The sequence below is a fragment of the Chroicocephalus ridibundus genome, chromosome 8, assembly GCF_963924245.1.
Source record: "Chroicocephalus ridibundus chromosome 8, bChrRid1.1, whole genome shotgun sequence".
NCBI classification, from domain to species: domain Eukaryota; kingdom Metazoa; phylum Chordata; class Aves; order Charadriiformes; family Laridae; genus Chroicocephalus; species Chroicocephalus ridibundus.
Genome location: NC_086291.1, coordinates 42,638,996 through 42,660,328, shown reverse-complemented (window position 1 = coordinate 42,660,328; position 21,333 = coordinate 42,638,996). Strand labels below are relative to the sequence as shown.

The 21,333-nt window shown below is 37.0% G+C and overlaps 1 protein-coding gene across 45 annotated transcripts in view; it reads right to left on the bottom strand.

Moving 5' to 3' along the window:
• Window positions 1–21,333, bottom strand: part of RBFOX1 (RNA binding fox-1 homolog 1) — a 908,679-nt gene that overhangs the window by 676,226 nt on the left and 211,120 nt on the right. For 2 of the 45 annotated variants that reach the window (XM_063342844.1, XM_063342854.1), the window contains exon 1: window positions 4,442–4,536. The exons of 39 other annotated variants lie outside the window; for them this stretch is intronic. The gene's annotated coding sequence lies outside the window, so the exon portion shown is untranslated. Of the gene's footprint in view, window positions 1–4,441; window positions 4,544–21,333 lie in introns of those variants that run through there. 4 more of the 45 variants (XM_063342870.1, XM_063342865.1, XM_063342845.1 and 1 more) reach the window with 4 other exon arrangements.

Sequence of the window (21,333 nt, the reverse complement as noted above, 5' to 3'; positions counted from 1 at the left end):
TCTGCCTTTACCACATCTAATAGTTACTGATACACTTCTTACCTCCATTCACAGCCTCATTATTCTTAAATAGACACTACAACTTTAGGTTTGCCCACCCATAGTTTCTCTATTCCTTTCAAATGAAAGAGTAATTTTGAAGAATGCCAGAACTACTGATCTGCCGTTCTCTTGTGGGTTTTCAAATGTTCAAACATCCCTGCTTCAAAAAGTACAAAGTTTGGTGGTTTGATTGTTCTGTACTGCACTGCAAAAAGATAGCAACTTATAGAAAGAACTAGCATGTAAGAAAGGAAGAAAAAGAGATGGAATTTGCTTGTGTGGAAGGAGTATAAATACAGATGACCAAGAAAATGGATAAAAAGCAAAAAAATATCAAGATGTGCAAGAAGAGACAGCAAGACTTATATTAGAGATGAACAATACAACTGTGAGAGAGTTTTCAGAGGGTAATAAATGTATTACACAATACAGGACCATATATAAAATATAATTTATCTATTGAGAGAGGATTTTATGTATATTCTTTTAAAAAATCCACGGAAGTTGGTGGTGCAACAAAAAGGGGGCTGGAGGTGTCTAATCTACATTTTATGCCCAGGGTCATTATTGCTGTTGAGATCCTCATTATTCCATGGAAGGTAAAATGATACCAGCATATGTGTATTGCTCTCAAGGCAGACAGCCATCAGAAGGACAGTTTATATATAAAAATACCTGCAGGAAAATTAAATGAAAGCTACTTAAAATAACTTCATAGGTTTGAAATGAGCTTCCAAGTCATTATTCCCACTATCAGCCGTAAGTGGGTTTATATGGTTAAAGTCTCACTGTTTACCCTTTTATTCAACATTACAAGAAGGGTCACAGTAACTGATTACTAGGTATAGTCCGTTCCAGAAGTGGATTTTTTGTTTTCCTCAGAGATTCACTCTTACCCCTTACAGGGGCAAGTCTAAGGAGAGAGACGGGTGCTGCCAAAATAGCTGTCTCTTCAGCTGCAGGGAGGACACTGAGATCTAACCCCAGGTGGAAGGCGGAGAGGGCCGAGGAGAAGTCACCAGCTGCAGAACGCCCAGGGCCAAAGGGCAGAACACCTCACGTCCAAACTATCAGATCAAGAACTCTCTACAGATTTTAACATCAAGAGATGCAGAACTGTGCCATATGGTATCCAGGACAGCTCTGGTTCCAAACTGACATGGGTCAAGGAGGACAACAACAACAGAAAAGCTGATGTTCGGCCCCTTTGGGTCACTACTGGTCTTCTGATCAAATACTCGGTTTCTGTTGAGATTTACATGGGAAAATTCTCTCCCACTATGTCTAGCATATATCTGAATCATCCAAAACACAAAGCATTTGTAATTACTCACTGAAATACCATGTTTGATTCAGAGCTATGCAGACATGATGACAAACACCATCAGAGAGGGACTTTTTGCCCTCTGGAAAAGTGGCAGAGGGAGAATGGGGGAAAAAACCCATTGCAGCCAAGTGCATCGGTAATGTCTCGCTGTGCGGATGCGGCAAATCACTGGTGCAGGCACTGTGTCTATAAGGAACCCTGATAAACCTGAAGCCAATGTCATAGAAGTACTCGCCTAAAGCAGATGGAGACACAGCTGGGGATTACAGTCTGGGTGGAAAGTCAACATTATTTCTTCAATCTCTTAGCCATCATCTAGGGGACAGTGGTGAGATCCTATCTGGAAAGGAGTTGAGAACCAGGGCAATGAGTTAAATGCAACTAAATCATTTGAATAGTATCTTTATCTTCCACACCCAAAAACATAACTGTATGATGCAAACTCCTACTTTTGGTGTAATTTATTGGTTTTGCAGATGATTCTGAGATATATAATTTTGTTGATTTATCAACATAAAAAATTATCCTGGAAATCCTGAATGAATGGCAAGTTTTTAGATTATCAACTGTCTTTCTCAGTTGCTAAATATAATAAAATTTAGAACACTTAAAGCAAAAGTAACAGTAATAACAGTAATAATAACAATAATAACAACAAAACAACAACAACAACAACAACAATAATAATAATAATAATAATAATAATAATAATAATAATAATAATAATAATAATAATCTCCTGAGCTCCACGCTGTCCTTTCATGCCAATGCCAACATAACATGCAATATATCATCAAAGCAACATTACACTGATGATACAGAATTTATGAGGGATGTCCTGTATCTTATTAAATAGGGAGTTGAAAGCAACAGGGTAGAACAGGGGACCACAATAATAATGTCTTCACATTTCTAAAGACTGAGAAAATAGGTCTTTATTTTTTATTTTTTTAAGGAGGGTGAAAAAAGAGATAATATGAATGTAGATGAAATAATGTTTCCTCCTAAAGACCTGCTAAACTGAAAGCACATAAAATTAATCGCAGACTTCTTTGCTATATAGAATACCAAAGACACTTCACTCTTCTTCTTTACTCAGAAAGAATGTTCCCAGTTTTCCTTTTAGTTGTCTCTGAAATACATGAAAGGTGCTATATATTGCAAAGGACTCGTCTAGACTTATTTGGGAAGGACTTGGAATAGGTGGAAGCTGTATCTAATAGCGTCAGCGCTTGTTCACTCCTGAAGGGTTGGAGCACCTAGGTAAAAAATTACAAAAAAAGTGATCTTCTAACGTGAGGCAACTTATAACAGATTTACATTGATATAGTCATAATAGTGGAAAGAACACGGGGAAAGTCATCCACATTGGAAAAGAACTCAGAATTTTCAGTCTAATGACAGGAACCTTAACTCTTGGATAATTCAGTCTTACCAGTAACCTGTGTATCCATCCCCTAGCTTCCATCAGAAATTCAAGATGAATTTTTTGAAAGATACTCAGTACTTATAATCAAGCCTTAAAGTGACAAAGTAATTTAAGACCTCTCAATTACATTTCTAGTGTCTGTCCAAATACCGTAGGCCTGTGGTAAATGTTGCTAACTCTTTACTCCTGATTTTAATCTGCTCAATTTATCTATGTCACAGAAGGGAGAAGGAAGATACAATTGTTTAAATGGGACCTGGTTGGTTAGATTCATGTGTTTCACACATTTAATATCATGTCTGTTAATGTACACATCCCCTGGCATAAACTACTTTTTCAACAGTGATTTATACATGTGAATTCTCCCAATACAAATATTATCATGAGAACATACTAGCTTTTGCCTTCATTATTTCTGTTACATGAGTTCTGGCCAAAATGACACATTTTCATTTTTATCTGTTTAGTTCATTCTTATAGTTAGCCCTATCTTTCTACATATCAAACAAATGAATCAGAAATGATACTTCAACAACATTAATATTCATATGCAAGATTCCTGCTTACCATAGTGTTTTAAAGGCGTCACATGATCATTAGAACAGTGCCAAAAGAACAATAAGCACCTGCTGAGGCAGAACGGGAAGTGCCATGTCAAATATTTAAGCATCTGCTCGACTTCTTTGGAAATATAATTGCCTGAGATTTTTGCAAGAAAAGACAATTCACATACCTGGTGCTAGAGAGGAAAAGATATAAACTACAGAGCCATTACCCTGCAGTTGCATTGGTTCTTGTTTTTCCCAGATTGTACCCCTGAGTCCTCTCATATCAGACCATGGTTTCCAATAAACACTTCAGTTCCATTAGGATACTTCCTGCAAGTGATTCCACCAAGTATCTGACATGTTTGTTCAATAGTTACAAACGCCTCCGCTGTGTAACCATGTAATTTCTTGTATTACTGCCTGTTTTCCACATCTTTCTTTTAAAATTTTGTTGCCCAGTTTCTTGTATCTTGAGATGTATAATTGACACTGTAAGCACTATGGAAAGAAGATATGGATATATGGATATCCCAGAGTGAAAACCTTCAAAGAAAGCAGCATTTCACTCCTGGAGATGTAAAATGCCTCTTAAAGTGTAATAGATTTCAAACCCTGTGAGTTCTGTTGAAAATATACCACTTTCAAACCTCACCAGAAAAACTATTCCTTCATGTAGAGCAGGTGATGTTTCAAGGCTCCAAAATTGCAAATTGAACGTTAATGTAAGAATTTAATTCTATTAACTCCGGGAGGCGATGGGTACATTGGGTGGAAGAGAAAGAAGGAGGTGTTTCTTCTGATGTTAAGTGCGTGAGAGAGAATTAAGACCTGCCAGAGCAGGAAAAGTCGATTCAGAGCTCAGTCAATGGGAAGGCATACAGTGTAACTAAAAGAAATTTAAGAGTAACTAATGACAGGCAACCAGAAATTAGCATGTACAAGAAGAAATTAAAATCCTTCTTTCTCATCTCAGAGACAGCTCTGCATTTACTGTAGATATCTAGCCAGCAAAGAAGATAGATCAGGACAGAGCATATTACAACAACACAACTGTAATATTACAAAGGTGAAGTTCAAGTTTAGATTATTACTTACATTGAGTATGTGGGATTGTCAAGATTAGAAGAGTCTGGTCCTGCAGCACTACCATGTAGTTCACTGCCTGGCAAGAGACGTGCACCTCCAGGCTACCTGCCTTTCCTTCTCTGCCAATTTACTGAAGTGCTCAAAATGAGCAGAAGCCCCGACTGCAGCATTCTGGCATTTTCTTTTCTAGGAAAATCTGGATGCCAGTGTGAATCTAGTTTCAAGGAAACCTGTCCAAAAGGAAAATTTCAATTCCCACCCTGAAACATATGCCCCTCTGCTAAACTTTGTAATGCTTCCAGATTCCACTTATATTGGACACAGTTCCTGTACACAAACCACTATTTCACTATTTATGATAATATCACAACCCAGAGAAAGAGGAGAATAACAAAACACACTGAAATTTCACCTCATTAATTTACTTTAACATGCTTATAAACTGGAAGAGTTGTAGAGTTCAGGAGCAGACAGAAAAAACATCCAAACAAGCAGTACCCAAGGATCAATCTTCTCAACTGGGGATACCCTTCCAAGTACCTTTCTCAATACCTCGTACTAGTACCTATGTGGGCCTGTGGCATTATTATCTGCACATCTCCATCTGTTTCACTAGAAGACAGCATGGTTTGACTTAAAACTCTCCAAAATGAACCAAGAGAAAGAAAGCAGCTCAGAATACCAGTAGGTCATATACTTATAGGCAAAGGAACAGAACCTGGACAGAAGTCACAGAGTATGGTCTGTGAGGTCACAGACCTCACATCATGATGTTGAGTCACGAGCTCAGCTCCTTTGAGAGCAGGGTTACCACCCTCTGTGGTGCATGGTGGCTTGGGGGGCTTCAGCCTACTGTTTTAACAAATAGTACTTGTTCAGTGTCAAATTAAAATCATCATGGAATCAGACTTGAAACTACACAGGTCTATGCTGACTGACAGGCACATCATAATCAGGTATCTTTCTAATCTCTGCTTACTTGTAGGAGCTCAAGATGGCATGTATTTCTTTATTGGCATATGCCCTTACTAATTTACCAAGATTCTATACAATAGAAAGTAGCAATTGTACTGTGCCTGTCCCTTGATCAACATTATTTTGTGCTGAAAATTACTCAATGATATTTACTATTTACTACCACATGAGAATATGATGTTAAAGTTTAAAACCTTCAATATTTTCTTCAGACTTCAGTATCCAATGACAAAGACAAAATTACCTCAATCCATTATTTTTTTCCAGATGTAAACATTTCCTCAGTAATAGGCAAAGAAGATATCATTTACAATTTCAAATTTTATCAATTGTACAATTAAAGAATCAATACAGGATAAATATAATTGATATGTTCATAGAGTATTTTGTTAGAAAGGTTGGTGAGTCTTATTTAAGAAATCTCATATATGTAAATGTTGCCTGTCAAAAATTCCAAATTTTGGTTACCCCAAGAAAAAAACCCAAACACCTCCCATCATCAAATCAGTGCTGTGACTTGTAAAGACCTTCCCAAACACCTCCCATCATCAAATCAGTGCTGTGACTTGTAATGACCTTCCCATTAATTTCCCAACAATTTATACAAAAAAACCCCACAACTGTCTAAATAAGAGCTGTAGGAACAAAGGTGAGAAGCCACAAAGCCATGCAAAAGCAAGACCATGTAAGGTAAGTGTTTTCAGTTAGTGATACACAAAATTTAAGTGATTTAGTATACCGATGCCCATTTCTATAGCATTGCTTACACAACTGCTCTGCTACATGGATGTTACTGTTTTTCTTTCCAGTATCTTCACACCCTTAATGTTATTTCTCAATATATTTTCACTGCTAGAAATGCTTAATTTGGCTTTTTTCCCTACCATGACTGACGTTATGTATGACCTTGAATCGAATGCCGTTGTAGCAAGCTGTCTCTCACCGTGGGAGTTCTCTTTTTTATAGTGCTTGAGCACAGTATCTTTGATTTGGTAAAGCAGCACTTGAACAGCTTATGCAGCATTCAGTAATTTTCTGCAGCCACAGAGGTTTATCGTTTGTCCAAGCTTCAGCAGGAACAGCAGTATTTTACACACACATAATATCCTTTTAAGACAGCACTTTTCAAAGTGTTTTGAAAATACTGAGCTTCACAGCCCCCCAAAAGGTGACTAAGAAGGATACAGGTATTGCAGCCACTACCTATGGTGGCAGGACCAGCAGGCATTTAATTGTGCACAGTGAAAACAATAAAACAAAACAATATATCCAGTTGCAATTACTGTAAGTCTCAAAGTTGTTTTGTTTTTTTGTTTTTTTTTTTTAAAAAAAGTAAAAAGCTTCTCTCTGCCTCCGCGCCCCCCCCGCCCCACCCCGGGCTCCTTTAACAATATGCTCGGACAACTCACTAACAACAATACTAATACTCATGGGTCCAACACATGAGTCTCCATTTTTCTTATCTAATTACAGCAGAGAATGACAAAATCCTGGCAGAGGGCGGTCTGACCAGCTGCCTTCCGTAACTCAGTGGAAATACCTACAATTCAAAATCACATCCCCAGGAAATTTCCATCTTAGTGGAATTTACAAATAAAAGAAAATATATTAAATTAATGAAACTGTCTAGCATGTTTCTGAATCGTGATGTACCTTTTATTTGAATATACTAACCAAATTAAGATGAAATCTGCTTTGTGATCGCATATGAAATAATCTCATTTATTGAATCAAAACCATCTAACAGGATACCAAGTATAACAGCAGAGTGTACGTATAACTGAAATGACTGAGGAAATAGTGATGAAAAATCATTTTTTCTTTCTCCTGTTTTCTCCTATGCAGCGGTTATAATTCAGAAATAGATAAATCAGACCAAAAAAAAGGAGCAGTGGCTGCTTAGATCTGCGTTCAGTCATCTCACTTGCATTTCCATTACCACCACCCCTGGCAATTAGTCAGCTGTCTGTGTTTTCAGATGCCAAGCATCAGACACAACAGGGGTAACACAACTCTGTCAGACAACTGTCTTTCTGCAGCAATTGCCATTCCCATTAGTTATCCTGTGGGTTTCACTTCCCATCTACCACGTTACAGGCAAGTACGGTGCCTGATTTAAGGGTTAAACTTTACATTGTTCAATTGGGCCTTATTCATTTTGTAAAGTCCATTATTTAGTTGAAAAGCACTGTTCCTCAACCAGTCTTGAGATAGCTGGCAGTGACCACCAAAGCCAAAAGCTCATCTCACGTGACTTAAGCCAGTCAACACGGTTCCCCTGTACAGAATTTAAGCAAAGCTGGTTATACTTGGTGTACACTCCTTGGTATTTAACTGACAGGCAGGAAAAAGCAGAGGGGGATCTCTAGCAACCCAACGTTTGCCTCTACTTTCCAAAAGTATTCAGAGGAAGCTAATATTGATTAGCTCTCTGCTATTTTGTATACTTCAAAAATCTCTGGGTGATGGTCCAATGTGTGTTCAGCAAAAGGGGAAAAAAAATAAAAGGCCAAACTACAAAGGATTTTTCTTTAAACGTTAAAAAACATATTGAGGATGAGGAAGTTTTGCAAAAAAATAGCTACAATTATGAGAACTTTCTTGCACAAGTTTTCCATGTATTTATGACATTTTACTTTTAAATAAGCATTTCAAGGGCTATACGAATGGCTTAGATGAGATACTTTAAAACAGTCCTGGCCTCCAGAATGTGGGACACTTACAATGTAAAATGAATTATACATCATAGGATGTACAGTAGACAAATTAATTTGCACAGGTTATCTACCTTCCAGCAGCTCCACAGATTTTCATGGCCTGTGCAGCACTTGAAAGGTTTGCTACAGCCCACCTTCGCCCTCGTCTCCCTTCTCTGCATTATGCCAGATTTTTCTGTTATATAGGTCAAATTCTCATGCAGAAAAGACCCATATCTTTTTGTGACATATAAGGCCATAGATGTTAACTTTTTAAAGCTGTACCAACCCCATGACAATTATTTCAATTTCACGGAATAGTCTTTAAATAGATCATCTTAGTAAATGATTATGAGACATTTTCATATTAAAAAAGCCTCTTTCCACAGTGAGCTAGGACTACTAATACTGATATTCAGGAAGCATCTGAAATCTGTGCACAATTTCCTACTGGAGTCAAGCATGCCTATTTTTGAGTATTTCAGAAGCACACACATGAATTTGTACACGCACTAGGTTCACTAATGACATCAGCCTTTCCTTAGAGAGACTGAAGAATAGCTGCCTATTGAATAATAATACCTACAAATTAATATTGTTGCAAGAGAGATCTTAAAAAGCGTTAACAATTTTTGTAGTGTGCCTGCAAACTACATGGGCACAGCTTAAGAAAAAGTTAATCTTAGAGACTATAATTAAAACTGATGGCTTGGGTGAGAAAACAGAGGACAAAAAAAATGAAGATATTGAGAATTATTAACTTTCTAATCCCCCCAATAATAAACATTCAGCAATCTAACTGCAAAATTGCTATTACACAACTATGAAAATTACTTAGAAAATTTATGACCTTGAATCTGAGATATTATTTTTTCCCATTTTGTTTCCAGTTCTGAATATTCTCTTATTTGTGTGAGATTTGGTGGTGAATATGCATCTTACTGTTTCATATAACTTTTTAAAACTGCTTAATTTCAGATTTATTTAATTTAAGGCTCCCATACATTTATATGCTGCCTGATATTTTCTCATTAGATAAGCTGTGAGCCCTCAATTGTTAAGTTGAAAGTTCTACAGAAATAAGTATTTCGGAAGGAGGAAAACACTAAATCCATTATGTATACCAGAAAATTACTGCCCAGCCACCAGTTTTTAAAGAAACATGAAATATACAGATAGTCTGTTTCCTCCTACTTCATGCATTTCCAGACTCTGGATATTTTTCACTTATCTGACAGTCCGCTAACATGCTTGAGCATTCAGACTGAATCCAAAAAGTGATGTCCAGATGTAGAAATGCATGTTTTTCTGCTGCAGGCCTTCAAGGATTACAATTTTATAGAGACCAAATGCTGGTGAGATTCATTAATACCCCCCAAAACACACGAACTAACACTCTGGGGTGGACCAGGGACCCATTTATCCTTCTTCTAGGCAGAGCCAACAGCACCTAGCTTGGGAAGGGTGTAAGAACAGAGCATCCACAGAGCAAACAGCTCCTACAGCAATGAGTAGCTCAAGCATTTAAGATAGAACTGGCATCCTAGAGAGAGTCATAAAAGTGGTGATCTTGAGCTCAATTTCAAAATACAGGAGAATACTTCTCTTATTCAGCAGTGCATTCATTTATCTTACAGGCTTTCACATTCCTCTAAGTTAAATGCAGGAAACTATTGCCAAATGGACTTTGTCATGCAGCTTTATAATGGTCAAGGAACCACAAATACCGATTGGAAAGAAAATGTTAAAGAAGTGTATTTTCCAGTACATTACATTTTTGCTCTGTAATAATTACTGTTTATACTATATGTACTGGTTTGGGTTTTTTGTTTGTTTTGGTTTGGTTCATTGGTTTTAATTAAATAGGTAAGAACAGAGTAATAGCTCCCCAAAACATACCAATACCTCTTGGAGATAAAACTCTGTTTAATAAAAATTGAAGAATTACAGTTAAATAGGTATCGCTTTGAGAAATTTTAGATATTTGGCTTCAAGGTTGTTGCGTTAAGCTCTGATTAGCAGTTGAGCATGTGAGGTGTACATGTCAATGCAGTGGAAGTCCTAAGAGCTTTTGGTTGTGCTAAGCTACCTCGGTTTTATTTGAGACGTTCTAAATACATCGATAGGTATGACATTGCCCAGGATAAACTGACACAGATTACATTGTTATCACTTGCAGCACTTTGATCATGTAAAGAAACATCAAAATTAGGAGGCGTGGAAGAGAAGGACTGCAAAATTAACAACACTGCTTTACCCCTCCATGATGTTATTAAATTTGGACAGATAACAGAGGAGATAACAGAACCATAAATGAACACAGATAACCTAAAGACAAAGTGGTACAGTAAGTAATTACAACTAGAAAATTTAAGATCTGAAACTTGTAGGTATATAGGGGAATATAAATTATGACAGTGCTAAGCAATAAAAACATTTGTTGAGTTGACAGGGAATGAAAATTTAAATAAAAACATTTCCTGGTCTGTTCAGCCATAACAATGTTCTTTTGTTTGTGTTCTTTGTAATTTGGCTGCTTGACAACTTCATTCAACCTTCAGTAGCAAACACAGGTATTGATTATCTCTGAACATCCTAATGACTGGAGACTGGGACACAAACCATAGAAGTAGACTTTCTGGTTGCAAGTGAAATTATAGTTTGCCCTACAAGATTGCACAATAAATCAGAGAACAAATCAGCCAACATAGGGCTCTGGGGTCACTGAAGTGATGTTGACACATTACAATAATGAGAACTTGAAACACCTCGTGCCCTATTGATTTTTAAGCTGAATCATTGCCACTGCAGGAGATTACAAGACTGTGTACTGGAATCATGACCCACATGGGAGATGCTGATGAAAAATACAAACAATTGCACCAAAATAGTTCTTTACCTGTATCCATTATAACCAAATACCCTTCCTTTGTCTCCCCCAAGGTCTCAGACTAATTTAATGAACATTTAACTGCTTAACTATCTCACTTAAAACAACTTTCCGTTTCTATGTTCTTCTTTATCTACATTAATTATGTAGATACATAACATAGACTTGAAGCGACACTTTGAAACATCTCACAGAAACTGCATAATAGATAAATCAGCCTACAAGAAATACTCTTTAATGTTCCAAGTAGCTTTCGTGTTTCACTCAATAGCAAATTATTCTATGATATAAAAATAATTCCAATAATCACCAACTTATTTTCTACATACAATAGAGAATACAATATGTAAACGTCAGAAGCCTTGGCACCAGCTAAAGAAAAAAAATCGCTCCTCTTTTTCTTCTTTTACTTCCACTTGACAGCATCGAGAACCAATTAGCTGTTAGAGAGCTGACCAGTGACACAAGATGATTACAGTCCTGTCACGACAAAAAGAGCAGTTATAATTTGCACTGCTGCAAATTACTTTAGGAACACAGCATTTTGCTTAAGGGGAGAAAACAATACCTCTATTATCACTACCAGCCAAGAGATCTCATGCTATGCTGTAGACGTGCAAGTAAAGAGAGAAAACTATTTAACTAGGGCCTCCACTGTAAATAAACTTTGAAATTTTGTTTTATTCTTCACAAAAAGTACTTTTTAAGAACTACACTGGTGTTCTTAATAAAGCATAATTGTTTGTCAACTTTCAAGACAGAAGAAAGGGCTAACTTGGAGTAAGTGAAAGAATTCTGTGAAGAACTAGGTAACCTATAGCAAATAGAAGAAACTTTTACCTCTCAATGCACTTACCATTAAAAGCGATTAGAAGCTAGTTAAATACATCCTAAGGATTAGCTCCTGTTAGGCTCCTCAGAGATATGTTTTTAATCAGTAGCTCTGCACTTGGCATTTATTCCTTTAGGGAGGGGGGAAATTTTCAAATTATTTCTCTTCTTCCATCTGAAATTCAGTGCCATCAGCAAGGCTCCAACAAAAGAGGGGACAGAAGGACAATGAATCCCAACTTATCTGTCAGAGGCCCAGCTTTACAAGTTCCTCACAATTTTTAAGGTGCTTATCCTCAACCCTCCTCCCTGAGACACAGGCGTGATTGATAACCTTACAGTGCAAAACTAAGACAAAAGGTAAGGGGCATCAACAGTCGCATTTTTAAAGGAATACAAGTATCTGTGTTATGATCCAGGCGTTATGCAGATGTGTTAGGATGCAGTTCTGAATACACATATCCCTCCCAATCTCTCTGCCACCACCAGAGCACCTACAGTTATTTGTTTCTTCCTTCCCTCTTCCCTTTTCCCAGCAGAGTAGCTTAAGGCACCTCCATTTTTCTTCCTGTCCATACCCAAACTGCTGCTACTTTATCTCATGCCTAAGCCCGGTAAGTACACTTCAACTAGTTGATCGTCTCCCTGATCTTCCCTGAGAGGCATGATCAAACAAATTAGTACACATCAACTGCGCTAAGTGCCACAAAACCAACAGCTATAATCATTATTAATGGGGGAAAGCACTTCACAGTAGTATCTCCCGTGGAACAGTTGGGGGCCTACTGGCAATGTTAATTACCAACAGGCAACACAGCTACCGTAGTATATGACAAGCTACCATAAAACCAGTCTTTTCTAGGAGGAAAACTTCATCTCTCTCCACTAACAATTTAATAATTTTTTGACAGTTGGGAAATATTATTAACAGGAAATCAAATAATACTTTGTAAACCTTATTTACAACAAGTCAGGACCCCTTGGCAGAGGAGAACAATTACTAGCATGTGATACCCTACTAGGAACTTTTCCTATAATTTGCAATAGACACACACTTGTTTCAGTTGCATGAAGTCTAACCAGTCCGAAAAGAAAAGTGTAAAAGTAAGAGGTCCAAGAGAACATCAATGGTAATGACAGAAGACTGAATTGGTTAAAAGACCCAAAAATTCTCATATGAAAATCAGCGAAATAACACTAAGGCTGCTTATTTTTTAAAGGAAATAAAAAGGAGATTAAAAATAAATACCAATAGATTGGCCAGAGAACTAGAAAGCTCGATTCTCAGAAAAAAGGACACAGCAATGTGCAATGAAAATTAACAGAAAAGCAGGAGGACATCTCCACTCTCACCAATCCAACCTGTTAGGAGTTTCCTAAACACAACAGGTATGCATAATGGTAAGACTCATTGTCAGAATGTGTTGCCAAAGCTGAATGCACGAGGAAATCTAAGGAATGTTCAAAGTGGAACTAAGTCTTTATACTCTAATGTCTAAAACCTGTTGCCTTAAGGATCAAACTCATCCCTTCAACATTAAACATCAAGATAAACCTGTATGAGGACTAATAGCAGATTTGCTTTTGGGACAGTTCCACACACCTTCATCTAAGGTATCTGGTACCCAGTGGCCTGCTCTGCCAAAGCTAAAATAGGTATTAAATAAGCTCAAATCTGATCAAGGAGTTCTATTTTTCTCTACCTGGTTCTTTGCCTTCATTTAGAGGGTAACACTGAAGGTCTTGGAAAGACTTATTTACATCATGTGATTTGACTGTTTTGATAAAATTGCGGGTTTTTTAACTATTTACTTCTCAGTATTGAAACAGAGCTGGGATTTTCATATTAGCCACAAGATGTCACTGTTGCTAAGTACAAATTCAAAAACTTGCATATTTATCGGAACTCAAATAAAAGTTCAGACATTGTTACTTTCACATTTTGCTTGCTTCTTTAAGGGTATCACGGGACAACTTAATATAGTTGAAAGATGCCACAATGTAATACATTCAAAACTTCCAGACCGTGTGACTAAAAATGAAATGATAGGAACATTACCAGTTAATGTAGAACGACAACATTGTCAATACTAGAATACTTTTGTTATCTGAGGGTGATATTGCTAGTATATTTGTGTATCCTACCTCTGCATTCCACTGGCGTAAGTTTTCGAAGGCTGATGAAAATTAATCCGCGCTATGTTTATAAACCTCATCAAGAAAATAGATTATTAGAATAAAACCTAAAACTCTCATCAAAAAATAATGAGGTCTGCCCTTTCCCACATCAGTGAGGAACGTTGCCAATTCTAACTGAGTACCTGGCTCACCAAGCTGTGTCCTGCTTAGAGAACAGGATTTCATACCTGAATGGGGGAGGGAATTACACCATAACCTGCTCCACAGCCCTTCAGCACATATCTTTTTTAGACCTATCATTTTAAAACATAAAATACAGTTCCTAGAAAAATCAGTGTTGCTAAGGCACAATCTAATTCAATCCTTTCTCCCAGACACCCAAACCCGTAAAGAGAACGGAGACCTGAAGATAACAGAAACGCTGTAAAATATATCCTTTATACCTTATAACTAAAAATCCAAGTGTATAGATTCTTTAGAACTAGATTTTTCTTGTTGCAATACCATTGACAAAAGATTCAAAGTAACTTTTCTTGAACACTTGCTTTCTTTTTGATGTCTAGGTACCATTTTTCCCCCTATAATCTCTTTGTATCTCTTACTAGCCCACACTGTGTCCCATATTTGGGGTATGACAGGTTAAAAGTCACACTATATCAACTTCTAACTTCAAACATTGTAATGTGATTCATGCTTTTGTGCAGTGACGAATAAAAATCTGTCACAAACAGGGGACGGGGAAGAAGGTACTAGTAAAGTTCAGCTCCTGTGAGTGTTTGAGGCTCTTTAATTTGCACTAAAAAGTCCAGCAGATGTATGAAACACTACATAAGGTATAACATATACTGATGTATCCAGATTTAAGCTTAAAACGGTAAGAAAGAGAGAGCAGAAACATGAAAAGCTACAAAAGGTGGATGTAAACAGTATTTTTCCCAGTGTTCCTGTCTCCCTCACCATCTGTATTGACAGACTTCTATTTTTTAACACTTACACAAAAAGAAATTAGAAAAGAAATCATAATTGTAAATATTGAAGATGATTGCCATGTTTTTTCAAATCCCTTGCCCATTTGTTACAAGATACTGCTGCGTGTCTTGTGTCTTTCTTGTTAACATTTCATGGAGTACTTCCATAAACATACGTTTGTTCTTGTTCTCAACACTTTGTTCTGTCACTGCGACAGATGGCTTTACACTGAAGCATATGAAAATATTAAATTCTTTATAAACCTGTTGAAGTTTGAAATGCCTGCAAGTAGTAAGTATCTTGGCAGCTATTTCTTTAATACAGGTATTACAGAATGCTATTTAGTGTTTCCATATCAGTTTCCCATTTGCTACAGCCTATTCTAAAACTACAGTTTTCTTTGAATGTAATAGTAGCTTCATTCAAAATGATGTAATTTCTAAGCTCAATAGTATGTTTTGCTATTGGTCTGTCCAGAGAAAGGTAAAAGCTAATTAGAAAAGTTATGGTTAGACACAACAGGGGCTTGTGTCATACCAAAAAGGAGTCTGGAGCACACAGGGGCTTTGTTCCCTACTGTTCCTTCTCCATCCTTAAAGAAGATGTATTTTACACAGCAATTGGTAGAGTACCGTCTTCACAGATTTGATCCCAGTTCCCTCTAAGACAATTTTCTGTCCTATGTCAAACTAGTGGTTAGGTCTAGTAGCTTTAAAAAAAAAAAAAAAAAAAAAAAGAGAGAGAGAGAGAAAAGAGGGTGTCCAACATGCTTATCCTTCTCACAACGCTTACACTGAATCAAGCACCTTCAATGTAAACTAAAATTCCCAAGACAAGAACCAACCATGTGCGCTGAGTGCTTAAGAACATATCCTTTTACGTTCTATTCTTTTCTCTTTCGAAGGTTTTTTTGACAGACGCTGTTGGTTCCTATACAGAGTGTGTAGAATACTACGTAGAAAAGAGCACAACAGAGCCTCTCTGGCCCCAGGCGCTCTTACACGTCTTATATAGTACCAGTAAGTCTCAACTGCTCTAATATGTTCTGTGTAATCAGCTTTTTATTCATAAACCTTAATGTTCTGCCATCAATAGAAGATGGGAAAGTCTGTGCAGTTGTCACAAAAAAAATTTACTTTCTATCAATAAAGCAAATATATATTCAAAATAGCTTAGTTTGGACTATATGTTTGTATTTTAAATTCTAAAGGCAATGCTAAAGGTATAAGGGAAGACCTTACATGTAATACAGATGTTATAAGAGTTTATACAGAACCAATTCTTTAAATGCATCCAATTCTACATATGTTATACCTGCCTTGACCCTTGTTGACAGGATTATTCAAGGCTTCCATAAATACAGACCAAGACTTTTTCTCAGAACTAAGTGGTAAACTACATACAAGTTCCACCAGCAATCACGTTGTTATAAGATGAAACACTTGAGAGGGGAGTTAGGAGCAGGGACTGAAGAGGTGCACACTTCTTATTGCAGTGTACCTCAAAAAAGAAAAAAAAAATTGTCCCAAAGGAAGATCTAAGATTTTATCAGAAACTTTGCAGAAGTCCAGTATTTTCCGAACTCTCTTCCTTGGGAAAATATTTATAATACTGATTCATTGCCTTACCTCACAGATGTGTAAAAATAGCAAGATGTGAATTTCATAACTTTGTTTAGGAAAAAAAAAATAAATTCTTGGTAGACGCGTAAGAGACATCCACTTGCTGAATGGGAAGTAATTTCCGTTTTTGAGAAAGACTTCCTATGTTAGTAAAAGGAATACACAGGAAGAGAAATGAGAACAAGTTTTGTCGATGATAAATTGATTCAACAGTACGTCTTCACATACAAAGGCATACAGCTGCATTTTTCTGACACTTGCTTTCCAAACCTTTCCTAAAAGCTTCCAGTGATAGAAATCCCATAATCTTCCTAACTCATCTAATTAAATATTAAGTATTCTTACTATCAGAAAGCCTTTCTAATGCCTAATCTAAATCTTCCTTTGTGTAATTTAAGCCCACAGCTTCACATCCTACTCGCTACAGACACGAAGAAGAACACGGCAATGTTGTTACATCCAATTGCAAGTTAGAATTTGTTCCTTTAAGCAAAAACACAGTCGACTCTCTGCAATGTTGAAAGGTCAAATGGAACATTTGTTACTAACTCAAGCTAAACTCAAGTATTTTTGCAGTTCTACATCATGCAGGAAAATGAAATTTCTCAGTGGCGGAAAAAAAGGACAGTTCCTTTTAAAATGCCAAAATGAAACTTGTCAAAGTTGTAATGCTCTCTCTCCTCCTTCTTTTCTTCCATGTTTCCAGTTTTCTTAAAATATTGATAAAATTTGTTAACTTGTTAAAATAACCCTCAATGAAATAACTGCTTGAAAAAATTGCTTGAAGCCACTTAGAATTTCATACTCTTTATGCTTCACAGACATAAAGATTTGAGAGAATAAATGTAAACACCCTGAATGCCATTTTTAAAGATAATTCCCCATAAGAATCTCAGCTTCCCATCCATTTTGTCTTCTGTTTTCTTAATGGGCATAATGCCCTTGGCTCCTCTGTAGTGTGAAAACTTGGAAAAAAATAAGAACAGCCCAATCCACCTCACTTCTATGCACGCCCAAAACAGTGTATCCAAGTTGTTTACTCACAATGTACAATAAGTTGAAATTTGCATCCTCTACTTTTCTTGTTCTACTGCATAGCCAAAGTCAAGCTATACACTAGCCAATGACTCACACGCAATTATTTTATAATCTTAGTCATTTAGATGTTCACTACCTATTTCCATAGGTACATAAATCTTCCAAGATTGTAGGAGCATTTCCCATTTTATCACTGTTGAGCTTTACCCTCAGTTCTGAGTTGCTGAAATAACCCATTGCTCGTCAGATCCACCCAACCGTTAACACAGGATGCTGGGATAATACAGGCTGGAAGAAGGTTATCCAATACCAGTCCTTCGGATCCTGTTGGATATACCCCCCTCTAAGTGCAGACATGCTAAACTGGTCGAGTAGAGTATGATGCTAGCATCATCTCACAGCCCTTCTTCCAAAAGACTTGTCTTCCAAATCCTTGTCTTGCATTTCTTCTCTCCCCACACTTGCCCTGTGAGGTTATGTTGACCTGATAAATATACCTAGTAATAATTACTCTGAGAAATTATGTGAACCAAGAGCAGGCAGAGCTAATCCACTCTTGAATGTACCAGCAAAAATGTTGAACTTCTATCTTTTCATGAGGCAGATGCTCACATACACACATATATCTACATATACGCACTTTACAAATTTAGAAGCATAACAGGTTCTGAGTAAAACTTTCTAATGACTTCAGCAACATAATAAAACTCATAACCTCTGCCTCATAAGGAAGTCCGTAGGCAGCTTAGAGATCTCAAGTCAGTCGTGAGAACCACAGTCTCAAATGTCTTACTATAATCATTACATAACCCTGATTAGATTGTAATGATTTACATTGGCCAACTTTTTTTACATTGGCCGCTGATTTACAATAGCCAATATTTGAATCGCAATCATTAGTTAAACTATTTCAATTCAATATTTTATTTAAACGCAAAATGTTCAAAAAAGCATGTCTTAGATTAAAAGTAAAGATTCCCAAACCAAATAATAACTAGAAAGGGTTGAACCAATATACAGAAATTAAAACGTGCGGGACATAAGCCTGAGGTTTGATTTGGAATCTCTGTCATAAAAGACTGCCACAGGGAGAAGGGGAACCTTTTTTTCTTCAGGTCCACTGAGAAGATGAAACACTAAGGTCGTCTGCAGCACAGGAGATCTTCATTTGTCTAGCAAAAAAAACCAAACAACTTTTCAAGACAGTAAAGATAGTTAAGCACTGGAACAGGTAGTCTAGGGAGTTAATGGAATTTCCCTTATTGACAGTTTGTAAAGATTAATTGGATGTCTATCACAAATGACACTTATAAAGATGATCCTTTCAGGCAGTACGGCAAGACTCAATGACATGGAAGAGTGGTCCTCTCCATCACTATTTTTCTACCATGGCCGAATACCTCATTTTTACATCAGGATGGAATTTTGTTCAGTGCTTGCTCAGCTATGCACAGGTGAAAACAAATGGAAGCAAAATTACTGCACTGTCTCCCTTTTTCAGAACGCCTTGCCCCAGGTCTGAATCATAGTAATTAATTAGAAGAAACACTAATATAGAAACATACTACTTCTATTAATTAGAAGAAACACTAACATACAAACAAGCTTAAGCTCTAGTCTATTTTTTTGTTGTTCAGTAGTTAACAGCTACTACAGGAAGAGTGGCTGAGAATACAACAGCTGTATAACGTGGTTGATGTTTATTATTTGCAGTTGCTCATTTAAGAAGTTTGCTTCTTTTAGTTACAGCATGACTCGATGAATAGTTTCTCCTACAGGACATGCAAGGATTGCATAGGAGCTCAGTCCACTGTACCTACTACCTATCCAAAAAGATTATCAGCATCCATATGAATACTCTTTGTAAAGTTTCGTTTCATTGACAATTCACAGACTGTAACATATCTCCAGATGGAGCTCTCCTCCAACTCCAGTTTTCCATCTCCAAAGACCATCCTCAAGTCACTGTATTACCAAGGGGTGCAACCAGAAAACCACAGCTACCACACAGAGTTGGTAAAACGCTCTGTTCTTCTAAGTCTAAAACCTGGACAAACAGAACTTCTGATAAACTGTTAACATGACTGCTGAATATGATTCACCCGTTCTCCTAATTATAGATACTTGTTAGAGAGACAGAGACATCTTGAAAATACAATTGGAAGTAAAGAAAATATATTAAAAAACCTAATGCCATTCTTAACATCTTCCTCTAGTAACCATTACTTCCTGTTGTGGCTCAGAGAAAGAATTAGCATGAAGGAAAAGGCTCATACTTTCAAAAATGACAGTCAAAATGGAATTGCGTTGATTCCTGTGGACTCTATGTGGGTAGAAAGTTCCGTTTGCTGTGGCTGTATTTTTGACTCTGCTGACACTGAAATGCCATTTGAAATGAGATCTGGTTCTTAGATGATTTTGCTCCCTGGCAAAAGGCAGGGGTATCCTGCTTTTTCTGGTATCCATCAAGATTAGTGCAGGATTACAGCCTCATGTGGTGCTGGCTTAACTGGCAAGATGGAAAAATGGGAAATCTTGCCACTGCTCATCCACAGACCTTATTAACACACACATGTTTTAAAAATATCAGAAAGTCTCCAAGTGAAAACATTAGACTATATTCATTTTAAATTTAGTCTTGCAAAATATTTTAATTAAAAATTAACGGTCTGAGGTTCCTCTGTATCACAATCAAACATCCAACTTTCCCTGCATACACAGGTGACAGCAGATTCAATTCTGAAAATGAATCTCTTCCTTTTACACACATCACTTGTTGATCTCATACATTAAAAGGCTGGGTCATGAACAATCAGAGGCCAGAGCTGAACTGCAGTCCCCAGGATCACAATACCACAGGACACATCATATCAGAAGGGCAGAGTAAATTTAAGAAGGTGAATAGTTGATGCTAACGCAAAAACATACAAGTCATGTAAAACCGTACAAAAGGAGAGAGCCAGAATATTTCATTAGGGCTTGATCTAAATGTCACATTCTTAAAAGACTTGCTCCAGTGTAGCAGTAGTTCTTCAAAGATACTGAGTCTCATCCTAAATGACATTATTCGCTGAAACAATGCTATTTTTGTTAGAGAATCACGTAATAGTGCAAGTTCTCAGCAGCTGACACAGAACTCTCCAAATAAGCAGCCGTCATGTGCCACACATGCCTCTCACTTCCCTTTGGAGTAATACATTTTTACAGTTTACTTTAACTGTAAAGAGAGCCATTAGATTGAGGTTAATTAGTAGTCGGAAACAAATCATCATATAAGCTACAATTTACATTAGATTCTGGTTAATTAGTAGTCAGAAACAAATCATCATATAAGCTACCATTTACCTGAAAAAAGGATCAAACCTCATTCCTGGATTACTATTATTCATGTAATGGGAAAGTTCAGCTTTAACAAGGGAAACACTTAAGTTAAAAAGCCGTGAGTGCCTGTCCAGAAAGCACCACAGCACAAGTAGACAGAACAATTTCCACTTGCAAAGGGTGGGAGATTGTTCTTTGGATTTTACATCAACTGAAGAAATTACCAGTGTTTGCTCCTCCTGAGAATAAAAATATTTAAATAAAAACTGAAGGTGCAAATGCAAAGCAAGAGGGTTTTCAAGAGTTTCTGTGCTTTGAAGGTGGTTGGTTGGGTTTTTTTTGTGAACACCTGACAGAAAAGAACATTTCGAAGTTTTTATGTATCAAAAAAACCCCTCACTGGAAGCATATTAAGTCAAG